The following is an 18,615-nucleotide window of genomic DNA, read 5'->3' on the forward strand; positions in this document are numbered from 1 at the left end:
AGATGTTTTCCCAGGGGAATGCTATCAATCATTTAAAGAAGAATTAATACCTATTCTCCTGAAACTGTTTCAAAAACTAGAAATGGAAGGAAAGCTTCCAAACACATTTTATGAAGCCAGGATTGCCTTGATCCCAAAACCAAAGACCCCATCAAAAAGGAGAATTACAGACCAATATCCCTGATGAACACGGATCCAAAAATTCTCACCAAACTGCTAGCCAATAGGATCCAACAGTACATTAAAAGGATTCTTCACCATAACCCCATGGCATTCATTCCTGGGCTGCATGGTTGGTTCAACATCTACAAATCAATCAATGTGATACAGTACATTAATAAAAGAAAGAACAAGAACCATAGGATACTCTCAGTAGATGCTGAAAAAGCATTTGACAAAGTACAGCATCCTTTCTTGATCAAAACTCTTCACAGCATGGGGATAGAGGGTACATACCTGAATATCATCAAAGCCATCTATGAAAAACCCACAGCAAATATCATTCTCAAATGGGGAAAAACTGAGAGCTTTCCCCCTCAGGTTAGGAGCATGGCAGGGCTGTCCACTATCACCACTGCTATTTAACATAGTGCTAGAAGTCCTAGCCTCCACAATCAGACAAGGAAAAGAGATAAAAGACATCGGAATTGGCAAAGAAGAAGTCAAACTCTCATTTTTTGCAGATATGATCTTTTTTGTGGAAAACCTAAAAGACTCCACTCCAAAACTGCTAGAACTCACACAGGAATTCAGTAAAGTGTTAAGATATAAAATCAATGCACAAAAATCATTTGCATTTCTATACACCAACAGCAAGACAGAAGAAAGAGAAATTAAGGAGTCAATCCCATTAACGATTACACCCAAATCCATAAGATACATAGGAATAAACCTAACCAAAGAGGCAAAAAATCTATGCTCAGAAAACTACAGAATACTCATGAAAGAAATTGAGGAAGACACAAAGAAATGGAAAAACTTTCCATGCTCATGGATTGGAAGAACAAATATTGTGAAAATGTCTATGCTACATAGAGCAATCTACACATTTAATGCAATCCCTATTAAAATCCCATCAATTTTTCTCAAAGAAATGGAAAGACCCTGAATGGCCAGAAGAATGTTGAAAAAGAAAGCCAAAGTTGGTGGCATCACAATTTCAGACTTCAAGCTCTATTACAAAGCTGTCACCATCAAGACAGTATGGTACTGGCACAAAAACAGGCACATAGATCAATGGAACAGAATAGAGGGTCCAGAAATGGACCCTCAACTCTATGGTCAACTAATCTTTGACAAAGCAGGAAAGAATGCCCAATGGAAAAAAGACAGTCTCTTCAACAAATGGTGTTGGGAAAATTGGACATCCACATGCAGAAGAATGGAACTGGACCATTTCCTTATACCACACCCAAAAATAGACTCCAAATGGATGAAAGACCTCCATGCGAGACACGAATCCATCCAAATCCTTGAGGAGAATACAGGCAGCAACCTCTTCGATCTCAGCCTCAACAACTTCTTCCTAGAAACATCGCCAAAGGCAAGGGAAGCAAAACCAAAATGAACTATTGGGACTTCAACAAGATGAAAAGCTTTTGCAGCCCAAAGAAAAAGCTAAGAAAACCATAAGACAACTGACAGAATGGGAGAAGATATTTGCAAATGACATATCAGATAAAGGGCTAGTATAAAGAATTTACCAAACCCAACACCCAAAGAGCAAATAATACAATCAAGGAAGGGGCAGAGGTCATGAACAGACATTTCTGCAAAGAAGACATCCAGATGGCCAACAGACCCATGAAAGTGCTCCACATCACTTGGCATCAGGGAAATACAAATCAAAACCACAATGAGATACCACCTCATACCAGTCAGAATGGCTAAAATTAACTAAAATTAACAGTCAGGAAACAACAGGTGTTGGTGAGGATGCAGAGAAAGGAGAACCATTCTACAGTGTTGGTGGGAGTACAAGCTGGTGCAGCCACTCTGGAAAACAGCATAGAGGTTCCTCAAATTTGAAAATAGAGCTATGCTTCAACCCAGTAATTTCACTACTGGGTATTTATCCTAAAGATACAAACATAGTGATCCAAAGGGGCACATTCACCCAAATATTTATAGCAACAATGTCCACAATAGCCAAACTACGCAAAGAGCCTAGATGTCCATCAACAGATGCATGGATAAAGATGATTTGGGGTATATATATATAAATACAATGGAATACCATGCAGCCATAAAAAAGTAAAATCTTGCCATTTGCATTGATGTGGATGGAACTAGATAGAAGGTATTATACTGAGTGGAATAAGTCAATCAGAGAAAGACAATTATCATATGATCTTCTGATAAGAGGAATTTGACAGGCAGTGTGGGCGGGCCGTAAGGGGGAAGGGAGGGAAAAATGTAACAAGATGTGTGAGGGAGGGAGACAAACCATAAGAGACTCGATCTCAGGAAACAAACTGAGGGTTGGTGGAAGTAGAGGAAGGGATAGGGTGGCTAGATGATGGACATTGGGGAGGGTATGTGCTATGGTAAGTCTTTGAATTGTGTAAGACTGATGAATCAGAGGCCTATACTCCTGAAACCAATAATACATTATATGTTAATAAAAATAATAAGAAGAAGAATTTGACATATGTTTCTTATCTCAATGAGAAATATTTCAACATTTCATAACAATATTTGTTATAAGCTTTTTGCCAAAAATATCTATTAGAATAAGAAAATTTTTATCTACTTCTGGTTAGCTAAGAGTACTTTATCATAAATGATTGCTGAATTTTATCAATGGCTTTCACTGCGTGTGATTTTCCTGCTTTATTATCATAAGGAAGTAAGTTACCTTAATTGTTTTCTGTTGTTCAGACTCCATTCCTAGGATAAACTCAGTAGGGTTATGATATATTGTGCTTTTTGTATATTTCTGGATTCATTTATTAATAATTTAAGATAGTTGCTTTTCTGTGTATGAATGAAAATCACCCATTACTTTCCTTCCACCTAATCTTCTAGCTTGGTTTTGGCATTAAGTTTATGCTATTCTCATAAAATAAATTGGAAAGTATTCCCAACTTTTTTTCTAAGATTTTACTTATTTATTTGACAGAAAGAGAGATCACAACTAGGCAGAGGGGCAGGCTCCCCACTGAGCAGAAAGCCCAATGTGGGGCTTGATCCCAGGACCCTGAGATCATGACCTGAGCCCAAGGCAGAGACTTAACCCATTGATGCACCCAGGTGCCCCAACATTTTTATTCTTTAGAAAATTTTATATAAGGTTTCTCTTATTTCTTACTTGACTATTTGGTAGAATTCATCAGTGAAGTCATGTGAATTTGTTGCTTTCTATGTGGAAGATATACACATAAAAATACACGTCTAACATGTAATGAGCTTGGAAATCACCACTCCATCCTGAGAAGTAAAAATCTGAAAAGACTGAAAAATCAACAATTCTTCTTGTATCTGTCAAACTTAAAGCAGCCAGTTACGTTACCAGCAAAATGGATTTACTCAGCAAAAGCAGAAGGATCGCAGTTAGGTACAGACAAGCCATAGCAAAAGGCATAGACAAATCCAGGGAACAAAGGCGAAAGAGGGGAGTTGAGAAGGGCTGTTATAAACAAGAAGTCCACTGGAGTCAAGTGGTATTGGAAGTGTCATGGCTTTTCAGTGGCTGAGTTGCAACAGTGTCTTACTGGCTGGGCTGCTACCAAGCAGGGAGAAAATCATCATTCCTCCTACCGCGATAGTAGAATATAGACCTCTTCCTTGTGGGTCTGCAAAGAGCTGCAATGAGCCGTAATGTGTGAGAATACCCCCTTCTGGCTTTCCTAAATCAATTTAGATGATGTTTCCTTTTTTCCAGTTTCATAGATCCATAAGGGAGGGTAGGGCATAGGGCAAATCACTCCAACATGAATTTGATGAAGACAAAAATATTCAGACCCTAGAGAGGTCTTTTTTTGTAAAATGATCATTTCAGTCTTTTGCCTATTTTTCTGTTTGATGACTGTATTTTTCTGGTAGGAGTTCCTTATATATTCTTGATGTAAGTAATAGGATATTCTCCCACTTTATGGGCTACTTTTTCACTCCCTTGATCTATATTTTTTAAAGATTTTATTAATTAATTAATTTATTTATTTATGAGAGAAAGAGAGAAAGAAAGAAAGTGGGAGGAGGGGCAGAGAGAGGGGGAGAAGTAGATTCCCCACTCCGCAGAGACCCCCCAACACAGGGCTGGCTTCCAGGAGTCTGGGATCATGACCTGGGATGAAGATAGATGCTTAAATGACTGAGCCTCCCAGGTGTCCTTCCTTGATATATTTTTTATAAAAAGAAGTTCTTAGTTTTAACATAGTCCAATTTATTTTTTTTCTTTTGTGATTAATAGTTCAAAAAGATCTGCCTACTCCAAAGTCAATAATATGTTCTATGTTTTCCTTAAAATATAGATGATTTATCTTCACATTTAGAGTGTTGATCTACCTGGTAATAATTTTTGCATATGGGGGTGCCTGGGTGGCTCAGTGGGTTGAAGCCTCTGCCTTCGGCTCAGGTCATGATCCCAGGGTCCTGGGATCGAGCCCCACATCGGGCTCTCTGCTGGGCAGGGAGCCTGCTTGCTCCTCTCTCTGACTGCCTCTCTGCCTACTTGTAATCTCTGTCAAATAAATAAATTTTTAAAAATCTTTTAAAAAAATAATAATTTTTGCATACGGTGTGAGATAGGCCCAACATAAATATATTTTATCCAAATAGCTATGCAATTAATCCAGCACCATTTACTTTAAAGGTTCTCTTTTCCCACTACAATGCAGTCATTACTTTTTTTCAAAAATTAGGTGATGTTATATTTATGGACTGTCTCTTCTGTTCCATTTTCAGTTTGTCCTTGCACTGAAATTTGGGAAGGTTATTTAATTATAGATTGGATTGCTTTAATATATATAAAACCATGAGGATTTTCTCTTTTTTCTTCTTGTGTCAATTTAGAATGCATTATCTTTTAAAAGATTGTGTCCATTTCATCTACATTTTTAAATGTATTGGCATGAAGTTGTTCAAAAATCTTCCATTATTTTTTAAGTCTGCAGAGTAATATTAATGTCTATATCTCATTCTTGATTTTGATTACTTGTGTTTTTTTTCTTTTTTCCTTGATCAGTCTTAATTAATTAATTTATCAGCTTAATTAGTCTTTGTAAAGGACTCATCTTCAGTTTCATTTTCTCTATTATCTATTTTTCTTTCATGTCATTAACATCTGCTCTTCATTATCATCTACCATCTTTTTTTAAATTTCTGTTTTAAAGATTTATTTATAAATTTGGGAGAGAGAGGTTGTGGGCATGAGCAGGAAGGGCAGAGGAAGAGGGGAGAGAATCTCAGGCAGACTCCACACTGAGTGCCAAGTCCATCAGGGGCCCCATCTCAGGAGGATGAGACAACCACTTGAACAGAGATCAAGAGTCAGATGCTGGATCAACTACACCATCTGAGACTCCTTTTTAGTTCCTTTTTTTGAGCTTGATGGAGAGGAATGATTAACTTATCAATTTGTCAAACTTTTCTACCTCTAAAATACATACTCAAGCTATAAAATTGTCTATAGACTCTGCTTTAGATCTATGCCACAAGTACAATGCATATTAATTTCAAAACAGTGCAATTCAAAATATTTTCTTGTTTCTATTATGGTTAATTTTTAATCTCATGAGCTATTTAAGAGTACTGTGATTAATTTCTGTACGTATAGGAATTTTTAAAGGTTTTTGTTTTTTGGTTTGGGGATTTTTTGGAGGGGGCAGGTTGCTTCTTTTGGTTTGTTTTAAGTATGGATCTCTAGCTTAAATCAGTTGTGACTAGAAAACATATTCTGTATGGTTTCAATCTTTTGAATCTGATGAGTATGTTTTAGGGTTAGTTGTTGTTCAATATTCCTTGGGAACAAAAATAATGTGTCTTCTACAGAATTAGATTCTGTAAGTGTCATTTTATTTTTATGTTCTATCTGTGTCAATTAAGTCAAGCATTTTCATATCTTTTCCCCATTTTCCCCAATCAATATTTGTATATTTTTTACATGTCTTTTTTTAAACAGTGTAAAATTGAGGTGTTTTTGTTTTTGTATTTTTGTCTAGACAGATCACATCTCAGAGTGCTTAGTCTATTTACGTGCAATATTTTTTGTATTTGGGTTTAAATCTACAATCTTTCTCTGAATTTTCTATTTGTTCTACTCAGTCATATCTTTTTTCTCTTTTCTTGACTTTTTTGGATTATTTTCTATTCACCCTTTCAAATTAACTCTGTTTATACCTCTTTTACTAGGCATAGTGGTCTCCTTGATATTAGAACATGCCCTTGAGTTAATTATCTCTTTCTGGTTAATGCAGCCAGATACCTTACAACACCTCCCCCTTCTATTTGTGTGTTTTTTTAAAAAATGGATTTTAAGGGCGCCTGGGTGGCTCAGTGGGTTAAGCCGCTGCCTTCGGCTCAGGTCATGATCTCAGAGTCCTGGGATCGAGTCCCGCATCGGGCTCTCTGCTCAGCGGAGAGCCTGCTGCCCTCTCTCTCTCTGCCTGCCTCTCCATCTACTTGTGATTTCTCTCTGTCAAATAAATAAATAAAATCTTTTAAAAAAAATGGATTTTAATTATTTACCTGTTTTAAGCCCCATGAGATAATATACTATTATTTTATATAGTCAATATTCATTTGCATTTACTTACATATTTTACCACTTCTGTTACTTTAACCCAGTTTCAGAAATTGACAACTTCTTGGCTACGCAAACACACTAAGATGTTTTACCTCTGATGTGTCCTTATACCTAGAGTCATCCCCTCTGGTTCCAACCCCAATCATAGGAGATTTACCAGGGTCAACCTATTTGGTAACACTGGCTTCCAATTTAGTTCTCCATCTACCCAAAAATCTTCCCAAAGATTCAGTCTTGTCAGATACCTATTTTGGACTGACAAATGTCCAGAGAGCAGAAGCAATTTTGAAAACCAGGCTCTTCTCTCTGGATTTCTGGGTTCCCCCTACCCAGATATTGGTGCTGTAATTGTTTATTCCCTTATTAGCTAGTGACTTTAATAAAATGCCATTTATTTTCAACTTTTTTGTTATATTATGAAGATACTAAGTTTCAAAATATTTTGTTTATGGGACACCTGAGTGACTCAGTTAAGCATCCAATTGTTGATTTTGACTCAGGTCATGATCTTGGGGTCATGGGATCAAACCTCACATCAGGCTCCATGCTGACCTGGGAGTCTGCTCCTCTCTCTCTCTCTCCCTCCTTCTCCCAACACCCTTCTCCCACTATCGTGAGCCCTCTCTCAAAAATAAGTAGATAAATATTTTTAAAAATATATTTAGTTTAGTATTATCAAAAGTCAGTAATTACCTTTTGTAAGACTTTATCTCTCATTAGACTCATTCCCTAAGAATTATTTTTTCTTTGCACTGGTAAGTACCTGTTTGCTCTTAATCAGCAAGAAGTCCATGGTTTTGAATAAATCATTCAAATAGCTCTAAGGAAAATACCATGATATATAAATAACACTATCTCAAAGATATATATGCTTAGAGATAAGTCTTGATGAAGAAAACATAGTGTTTTATGGCAGTGTTTTAAAAATTCAAGTGATTATCTGGTATACCAATGAGTAGTCACTGAATATATTACTAGTAAGAGCCAAAATTTACATTTCTGATGAAGTAGTTCCTGTTAAGGAATTGAGGTACACTTTACTAAGTGTTAAGTTTTATGCTGACATTCCAAACTAGGCAGAAGCAAATAATTATTTTTCCTTTTTGTGATGGCTCCAAGAATGGTACCAGTTTTGTGAATAGCAGCCTGTAGATTTGTACTAAGATATAAAAGAAAATGAGTGAAAAATTAACAAAAAGTTAAAACGGATAAACACATCTATTGCAAAATTGAGAAAAGTTGAGTTACAAATGACAATTTAAATCAAATGGAAACATTTATTGGTTCTACTTACTGTATACACTACATAAGGCATTATCCATTGTCTACAGATGTTATTCGGGGCAAATATGGTGTTACTTCCCAAGCTAGCCACTCGTAACCTCTTCTCCCACTCATTCCATTAATTCCACAATCACAGTGGCAGCTGCTTTTCCCCTTCTTTTCCCCCCTTCAACATTTCTTCTTTCCTTCCTTTTTTACCACCTCTTCCTCCTCTCCTGTCCTTCTCTTACTTTCCCCTTTCCTTTATCTACATCTATTTTTTTCTTTTTTTTCCCCCTTTAATTTTTTATTTTTTATAAACATATATTTTTTATCCCCAGGGGTACAGGTCTGTGAATCACCAGGCTTACACACTTCACAGCACTCACCAAAGCACATACCCTTCCCAATGTCCATAATCCCACCCCCTTCTCCCAAACCCCCTCCCCCCAGCAACCCTCAGTTTGTTTTGTGAGATTGAGTCACTTATGGTTTGTCTCCCTCCCAATCCCATCTTGTTTCATTGATTCTTCTCCTACCCACTTAAGCCCCCATGTTGCATCACCACTTCCTCATATCAGGGAGATCATATGATAGTTGTCTTTCTCCGCTTGACTTATTTCACTAAGCATGATATGCTCTAGTTCCATCCATGTTGTCGCAAATGGCAAGATTTCATTTCTTTTGATGGCTGCATAGTATTCCATTGTGTATATATACCACCTCTTCTTGATCCATTCATCTGTTGATGGACATCTAGGTTCTTTCCATAGTTTGGCTATTGTGGACATTGCTGCTATAAACATTCAGGTGCACGTGCCCCTTTGGATCACTACGTTTGTGTCTTTAGGGTAAATACCCAGTAGTGCAATTGCTGGGTCATAGGGCAGTTCTATTTTCAACATTTTGAGGAACCTCCATGCTGTTTTCCAGAGTGGCTGCACCAGCTTGCCTTCCCACCAACAGTGTAGGAGGGTTCCCCTTTCTCCGCATCCTCGCCAGCATCTGTCATTTCCTGACTTGTTGATTTTAGCCATTCTGCCTGGTGTGAGGTGATATCTCATTGTGGTTTTGATTTGTATTTTCCTGATGCCGAGTGATATGGAGCACTTTTTCATGTGTCTGTTGGCCATCTGGATGTCTTCTTTGCAGAAATGTCTGCTCATGTCCTCTGCCCATTTCTTGATTGGATTATTTGTTCTTTGGGTGTTGAGTTTGCTAAGTTCTTTATAAATTCTGGACACTAGTCCTTTATCTGATATGTCGTTTGCAAATATCTTCTCCCATTCTGTCAGTTGTCTTTTGATTTTGTTAACTGTTTCCTTTGCTGTGCAAAAGCTTTTGATCTTGATGAAATCCCAATAGTTCATTTTTGCCCTTGCTTCCCTTGCCTTTTGCGTTGTTCCTAGGAAGATGTTGCTGCAGCAGAGGTCGAAGAGATTGCTGCCTGTGTTCTCCTCAAGGATTTTGATGGATTCCTTTCGTACATTGAGGTCCTTCATCCATTTTGAGTCTATTTTTGTGTGTGGTGTAAGGAAATGGTCCAATTTCATTTTTCTGCATGTGGCTGTCCAATTTTCCCAGCACCATTTATTGAAGAGGCTGTCTTTTTTCCATTGGACATTCTTTCCTGCTTTGTCGAAGATTAGTTGACTGTAGAGTTGAGGGTCTATTTCTGGGCTCTCTATTCTGTCCCATTGATCTATGTGTCTGTTTTTGTGCCAGTACCATGCTGTCTTGATGATGACAGCTTTGTAATAGGGCTTGAAGTTCGGAATTGTGATGCCACCAACATTGGCTTTCTTTTTCAATATCCCTTTGGCTATTCGAGGTCTTTTCTGGTTCCATATAAATTTTAGAATTATTTGTTCCATTTCTTTGAAAAAGATGGATGGTACCTTGATAGGAATTGTATTAAGTGTGTAGATTGCTTTAGGTAGCATAGACATTTTCACAATATTTATTCTTCCAATCCAGGAGCATGGAACATTTTTCCATTTCTTTGTGTCTTCCTCAATTTCTTTCATGAGTACTTTATAGTTTTCTGAGTATAGATTCTGTGCCTCTTTGGTTAGGTTTATTCCTAGGTATCTTATGGTTTTGGGTGCAATTGTAAATGGGATTGACTCCTTAATTTCTCTTTCTTCTGTCTTGCTGTTGGTGTAGAGAAATGCAACTGATTTCTGTGCATTGATTTTATATCCTGACACTTTACTGAATTCCTGTGTAAGTTCTAGCAGTTTTGGAGTGGAGTCTTTTGGGTTTTCCACATATAGTATCATATCATCTGCAAAGAGTGATAATTTGACTTCTTCTTTGCCGATTTGGATGCCTTTAATTTCCTTTTGTTGTCTGATTGCTGAGGCTAGGACCTCTAGTACTATGTTGAATAGCAGTGGTGATAATGGACATCCCTGCCGTGTTCCTGACCTTAGCAGAAAAGCTTTCAGTTTTTCTCCATTGAGAATGATATTTGCGGTGGGTTTTTCATAGATGGCTTTGATGATATTGAGGTATGTGCCCTCTATCCCTACACTTTGAAGAGTTTTGATCAGGAAGGGATGCTGTACTTTGTCAAATGCTTTTTCAGCATCTATTGAGAGTATCATATGGTTCTTTCTTTTATTGATGTCTTGTATCACATTGACTGATTTGCGGATGTTGAACCAACCTTGCAGCCCTGGAATAAATCCCACTTGGTCGTGGTGAATAATCCTTTTAATGTACTGTTGAATCCTATTGGCTAGTATTTTGTTGAGTATTTTCGCATCTGTGTTCATCAAGGATATTGGTTTATAGCTCTCTTTTTTGATGGGATCCTTGTCTGGTTTTGGGATCTCTACATCTATTTTTATTGTTCCTTTAATACCTGACTGTCAGAAAATAACTAGATCCTTATTCCACTCTGGCTTTTACACTTGGGCAAGTCTCTGAAGACTCATTGTCACAGTTAAGTAATTTATAAAATTTAAGTGATTCAAAAAATATATATAATAACAACAATAATAATATAATATGTGTTGTAGTTCCAACAGTTGGTAAGTCTATGACTTCTGTCTGTTCCTATACTACTCTATCTCTCTCTCCACAATTGTTGGTCTAGTTATGGGCACGTGACCCAACATGAGTTTGGGCTTAGAACCAGACTTAGAGCAGCTAGTAACTTTTCCTAGGGGCCAAATTTTAAGAAGTAAAGCTTAGTAACTACTTGTAGTTAGCTTTACTGCCAAATGGAGAAAGTTTGAAGAGAAAGAGAAACTTAGGTCATTTAAATTTATATAATATAAAAACGATTCTGTAGTTTTTTTTACCAATTTATTCTTATTTATCTCATTCTCAATTATGTTATATAGGATATACTTAGATTTAGAAGATTAAATCACAGGATATGCAGACAAATTGGTCTTTTAAAAATCTATTGTATGAGCCAACTTTCTTAAGCCACTTACATATCTTGCTGAAAAATAGAATTCTGGAAAGGACTCAGATGAAGGATTTAAATAAAGGGATCTGAGCAAGAGTTACTATTTGAGGATCATTTATTATCATGAACTTTACAAATATTACTTGCCATTCATAAAATAACCCATAAAGATAAGAATTATTGTCTCAGTTTTACACAGGGGGAATTGAGATTCAGAATGATTAAATCAGTTGCCATATTTATACAGCTAATAAATCACTGAGCTGGGATCAGCTTGTTCTGATATGACTGGAGAACCCCAACTTTTTCTATTCTGCAGCACAGAACTGCCTCTCAGCACGTCCATGTATGCCTCTACTTCTGCAATGTTTATAATCTTCCAGAAATATAGAAATAAAATAATTCATAAGCATATGAATGAATTAAATTAATATGTTAAATAAATACCTTTAAAAATCCAGGAAAATTTACTTTCCCAAGGATTATACAATACTCTGAGGAGTATGTATGATTTTATAATCTATAAACTGTACATTTCTGATGGGAACTAAGTTTAAGATTACATGTTAATTCACTTCTGTCAGTTCTGTGGGAGTTTGCTTGGTGAGGTTTGTATGTCTTAATTATCCAATTCCATAAGGTTTCTTGGGGCTCTGGGAGATGAGTTTTCATGCCCCCATTGATTTTTAGAGTTGAATCTCTTGCGTCTGCTCTTTTTGAAAAATATGTTAGGAATTTTCACATGTGCCTTATATTCTAAACTGTTACTTACATCATTGTCAATAAATTAGTTACCATTTATGGATCTTTAATGAGTGAATACTCTCAACAGCCCTGAAATACACTATTGTCATGTTATGTATAGTAAACTAACATACAAGAAGGTTATCTTGCATGACCATATAGCTTAGAAATGCTACAATCAGCTAACAAGTTCAAAGCTGTATCATTATAAGGTAAAGATGCCATTGTTCCAAACTACTTCAGTCAATGTTGGATCCACAGATTTAGTGAGGTCAACAGAGAAATTTTTCAAAAAAAAAAAGGTCAATATATTACACCAAATCCAGTAATTTTTCCTGAGAGTATGATCTCAAAATTGTATATATTAAATATTTTAAAATTATTTTCATTAGCATATAATATATTATTTGCCCCAAAGGTACAAGTCTGTGAATCATCAGGCTTACACATTTCAGGCTTACACAACACTCCTCATAGCACATACCCTCCCCAATGTCCATAATCCAACCACCCTATATACATTACATATTAATGTATATTATGTATTTCAAAACTTCCCATAAGACCAATACAGCAAAAACATATTCACACAAAAACATGCACACAAATGTTTTTAGCAGTTTCATTCATAATTGCTAAAACTTGGAAGCAACCAAGACACTTTTCAATAGATGAATAAACAAAAATGCATACAGTGGGATATTATTCAACAATAAAAAGAAATGAGCTGTTAAGCCATTAAAAAACATAAAAGAACCTAAATGCATATTGTTAATTGAAAAAAGCAAGGCTACATACTCTAAGTTTCCAACTACATGACATTCTGGAACAAGCAAAACTATGGAAGCAGGATAAAAAGGTCAGTGGTTGCCAGAGGTTCAAGGGCAGGAAAAGAAGAAGGAAGGAATTAGTAGATGGAGCATAGAAGATTTTCAGGGCAGTGAAATGTTTCTGAATGATTCTGTAGCTGTGGATACATCTCATTACACATTTCTCAAACCTTTATGGAATATATCATAAATAGTGAACCCAAATGTAAACTATGGACTTCAACTAACAGTAGCATACTAATATTAGCTAATCCACTACACCAAATATGCCACCTTAGTGCCAGGTGTTAAAATAGGGGAAACTAGAGAGAGTAAAGAACTCTGTACTTTCCACTCAATTTTTCAATAAAACTAGAACTGCTGAAAAAGAAGTCTATCAATTTTTAAAAAGGTAGTAGCTGCTTATATGACGGTAAATATGAGTATATACCCACACAACAAATGAAAAAAAAAAAAGACTGTTTGGAAGATATGCATTTGGATTCTGCTATTTGAAATAAAATTTCCAGAGACCATAAAAATCATTAAAAAAATTTAGATTGCAGTGAAAATGATGATGATTATTAAGTGTTAAAGATAAAGGTCTCCATTATGGGGTTTCATGTAAGAGTTTGAGTAAAATTTTCCATGTAATATGAGAGGGAGAAATGTGTTATTTCTTAATTATTATTTTGACTAAAATATGTAGTTTAAATATTGAAGTATAAATAATTTAATAAATCAAGCAGAAAATCTAGTTATTAGACTACCTCAGATACATTTAATGATAAGTACAATTATATCTTGAGCAAAATTATTTCATTTGTAAAATTCTTTCTGGGAATTTGGAGGTTTACTCAATTTGGAAGACTACATTATATTCAGAAATTTCTGGTATTTTTTTATTGCTTACCTTATACTGGGCTGTGGATTAGGTTCCGTGAGGCATGTAAAAATAATCAAGATACCAAGATATGATTTCTGCTCTGAATCTCTAAATATAGTCCAATGATAAGAGTTGGATGGAAATAATTCAAGTAATATCTAGTCAGTGCTCAATGTTTTCAAGCAGTAAGTGTGAAACATGGAATATATTATGCTAGTCTAAATGAAGGATGAATTGCCTCTGTCTGAGAATTCAGGAAAGTCTCCACAGAGAAGACAGTATTTCTGATGGACTTAAATGGATTCAAAAGATGGAGAGGAAAAAAAGGTGGAAAATTCAGATAGAAAGAATTTCCACATAATTGCAGTTACACAGAAACATCATGTCTAACGATTGACAATTGATTCAATGTGGTTAGATCACAAGAATCTGAACACAAAGTGAAAAGGATGATCTTTATGGAGATAGAAGACAAGGTTTAACTATGTAGTGCACTGACAAAGCAAGATGAATGAATATTAGTCCTTCATTCAGTTAGAAATTAATGGGGGAGATATTGAAGATATTGAGAAATTTTGAGCAAAGAGTTATATTTTAGAAAAAATGAACATTATTTATCTGTTTTGTGATCATGGAGTTTATCTTACTGCATTGTACTTTTTCATGTCTATTTACCTTCTAGGGCCATGGGATCCTCGAGGGCAAATATCATGTCTTGCTCATCTTGTTATTTTTAGTACTTAATACATAACTGGTACACAGTGTAAACTCTATAAATGCTTACCAATGAACAACTGAAGTACTTAGGCAGTTTAAAGATAACTTTAAGAACCCTTGAAGTATTGGTTTTAAAATACTCAAATCCTGGTGATGGGTATTAAGGAGGGCACATATTGCATGGAGCACTGGGTCTGGTGCATAAACAATGAATCTTGGAACACTGAAAAAATAAAATTAAATTAAAAAAATAAAGTACTTAAATTTTTAAAAGCAAAAAAATAAAAATAAAAACATAAAATACTCAAATCTGAGTTGACCTTAATTACCATTCATTTGTAGGACAGCCTGAGTTTTTACAGAAGTGGCAGTACAAGGGATGAAAAGGTCATGGTTCAAAGAGAGACCAACTCCCTAACAAATGAACTACTTACTCCTTTTAAAACTCAGCATCTTTCCAATATACTAACACTAACCCTAACACTAGAAATGTTCCTTGTACCTGAAAAGTCTTCATCACATGTCCCAGACCCTAAGTCCTCTGATAAGATGGCCGGTCTTGCTCCTGCAGGGTCCCTGTTGAAAGAGTTCAACCTTGAAACTCAGGCCAGTGTCTGGAATCCAAGGAGTGAGCTGCTGTAAGTGTTCCCCAACTGACATCTCAGAGTTGCTACTTAAAAGATTTCCTCTCTGTGCTCCCCCCGCCCCCACTGTCAGGACACTCTGACAATTTGCTGGGCCCTGACCTGCCCTTCCTCTCAGCACCTGTCAGTCAGTTTCTATCCTCAGGAGCCTGTGCCTCCTATATAGGAAGATTTTGCTCTACGTCTGGTCCCAGACTGCTATAAATAGCTGAGCCATAGAAGCAGCTCCCAAAATATGACTAAAGATAACATTTAAATAATCTATATTTTTAAATTAAAAATACACAGGCAAAATAGCATGACTTCTCTTTTATTTTATCAAGCTAGGTGTGCAATATGATTTATCTTTTTTTTTTTAAAGATTTTATTTATTTATTTGACAGACAGATCACAAGTAGGCAGAGAGGCAGGCAGAGAGAGAGAGAGGAGGAAGCAGGCTCCCCGCTGAGCAGAGAGCCCCATGCGGGGCTCGATCCCAGGACCCTGAGACCATGACCTGAGCCGAAAGCAGAGGCTTTAACCCACTGAGCCACCCAGGCGTCCCATGATTTGTTTTTTTAAATTACAAGTCAGTCGGATTGAAAATGTTCCCCAAATGGGTACTTGATGCTAATGACTTTTTAAAATGTGATAAGAGATCTTAAAGAAATCAGGGGTATTTCTAATATAACACTTCTGATGTCTGAGAAAAGTTATCCTCAGCACTACATAAACTCAGGTGAAACTTAACATTGTTTATTTTTAATATTCCCAATGGTTATTAACTAGGAGAATGTCAGTGTTAGAAGAGACTTTAGAGGTCAACTGTAATTTCCGTTTTGAATGGGACAGGTGCAGAAACCTCACAACCTTTAAAGAATAAAGCTCATTAGCTAGCAAAGTCCTTCACATTGAGGTACTATGCAATGTATTTGAAAACTCTTACTACTTCAATTATCATATGATCTCACTGATATGCAGAATTTAAGAAACAAGACAGAGGATCATAGGAGAGGAGAGGAAAAAATAACGTAAGATGAAACCAGAAAGGGAAACAAACCATAAGAGACTCATAATCTTAGGAAACAAACAGAGTTGCTGGGATTCGGGGATGGGATAACTGGGTGATGGACCTTGGGGAAGGTATGTATGTGTTGTGGTGAGCGCTGGGTGTTATGTAAGACTGATGAATCACAGACCTGAACCCCTGAAACAAATAATACACTATATGTTAATTAATCGAATATAAATTATAAAAAATTTAAAAAGAAAAGAAAAAATAATTTAAAAAATTCCTGTTGCAGCAAACAGAAAGTTTTCCTTGGCATCATTTTCTGATAGCCTTGTTCTGACCAAAGCTGTATCCTAAAAGGAACATCTAATACCATAATATAGTAGTAAATTTTCTAGAGTAAGTTGTCTTCTCTGTAGTGCAGACTTTCTGACAGCATCATCCATACCATCACTATTCCTGTCCTCATCTCTGCTGTGATATTACCCCAGGAATTGCTTGGTCCCCCTACTGGCTGTCCCCCAACATAAGTGAGTTTGCTGGGGGCTGCATCTTTGTTCTCCCAGAATCTACTACGAGATTAGCACACATCATTGTCTCAATAAAAACTTTTTTAAAAAATTGAATAAAAGAAGAAAAGATGAATAAACAACAATTTGTATCAACATACACTGAATGTGCATCTGAACTTGAGAAACATTTCCAAATCAATGATGACTTTGAAAACTAACCTGACTTTCATATTCTTTCTTTCCTTCTGGTATTTTTGGGGTAGAAGTAATGTAAGCCAAGCTCTGCCTCCCTTCATGGGTAGTGAATTCCTACTCATTCTTCTTAGGACAAAAATGTAACAGTTTTTTGAAACCTTTTTTTTTTTTTTCACTCCCCCAGGCAGCATTTTATTCTTATTCCTGTTATGACTTATCACATTATATTGTCACTTCCTCCTTCAGCATTATCTAAAACCTACATGAAAATTAAATATAAACCTTTTTGGACCATTCCAAGGTTATTCACTCTGCTTTTATAACTTTGCATTCAATTTTTCTGCCTTTGATACATTTTTAAAGGATTTTATTTATTTATTTATTAGAGAGAAAGAGAGAGAGAGTGTCTCCAGCAGAGTCTCCACTGAGCGTGGAGCCCCATGTGGAGCTCAGAATCCTGAGATCATGACTTGGGCCGAAACCAAGAGTCAGATGCTTAACCGACTGAGCCACCCAGGTGCCTCTCTGCCTTTGACACTTTGTCTATGCTCATAGATATATTTGATGTCTATATTTTTATTTCTTATTATCAGTTTCACATCAGAGGTAATTAACCTTTTAAATGACTTATGTTACTTTCACTCTGCTGGTATGAACACATAGTATTACAGTGTAATAACAGAAGTCTGAAGCCTGTAGTAAATAGATATACTTAAAAGTGTATAGCACGGATAATGAATTTACTGCTGAGTTTTGATAATTTAATTCCTATAAGGTCCTATGGTTTGAATGTCTGTTAACAAGGGACAGTCTTAAGGTGACCAAAGTAAAAACTTACAGGGAACTAATGAGTATTTTATATTTTAGATAGTACATTTTTGTTTCATTTGATCTCAGTGTCGTTTGAATTAACTGTACTAGTTTGAACTAATATGTGGTTCAACAAATCCATCCACTTAAATGTCCAAAACAAGATTCTCTACCTAAAAAATACATGACCAAAGATAGATACATAGATACATACATACATAGATACAAAGATAAAGACACAGGTAGATACGTAGGTTAGTACATAGTACATAGAACATAGGTTGTATGTACATAGATATATAATTCTATCTCTCTCTCTACAGAATACTGTACTGTGATGAAACAGGAGCTTATTTATACCCAATGAGGTGCTGGTGGTTGTTGTTGTTAATATTGATTTGTGGTCTAGTAATCCATGGGACAGACAAGGCCTTATAACCTAAGAATCAAGTTCTTTTTGGTAGAATTACCTCTATCCATCTTCTCATGTCCCCAGGCTGTGATCTTAACCAGACCTTCACCACTATTGACCAACAGAATTTTACTGCCATGTTTCTGGCATGTTTGGCCTGAGGTTCCAGCCTACACTGTCTTCTGATAGAAACGGACACCAAGATTCCGTTTTGGAAACTTGAGACTAGAAGATTCCATTAGGCCTCTTTAGCCATGCTTGGAAATCCTAGATAATTTTCCCAAAAATATGTCTCTCAGTTAGACCATCTTCTGGTGGACCTTCCTTCCTATATTGCTCAGTGCTCATTCTCCCTGATGCCCCCTCCATTTCTCCTGCTTCCCTACTTCCCTCTCAAAATGTGCTTCATGTCTTCCGAAACTCACTTTCTGCAGTAAGCATTTTTCACTCCTTCTTCTTGACT

At 36.2% G+C, this 18,615-nt stretch overlaps 1 long non-coding RNA gene across 1 annotated transcript in view; it reads right to left on the reverse strand.

Moving 5' to 3' along the window:
• The window catches only part of LOC106006932, a 57,937-nt gene extending 39,622 nt beyond the window's left edge, over positions 1-18,315 (reverse strand). Inside the window, exons 1-2 of the long non-coding RNA XR_001181281.2 lie at positions 18,211-18,315; positions 15,091-15,164 (exon numbers count right to left, since the gene is read on the reverse strand). This is a non-coding gene — a long non-coding RNA (uncharacterized LOC106006932). The remainder of the gene's footprint in view (positions 1-15,090; positions 15,165-18,210) is intronic.
• Between the last annotated feature and the right edge of the window lie 300 nt (positions 18,316-18,615).

This window comes from Mustela putorius, unplaced genomic scaffold (assembly GCF_011764305.1).
Source record: "Mustela putorius furo isolate JIRA1106 unplaced genomic scaffold, ASM1176430v1.1 tig00003987_pilon_pilon_pilon, whole genome shotgun sequence".
NCBI lineage: Eukaryota > Metazoa > Chordata > Mammalia > Carnivora > Mustelidae > Mustela > Mustela putorius.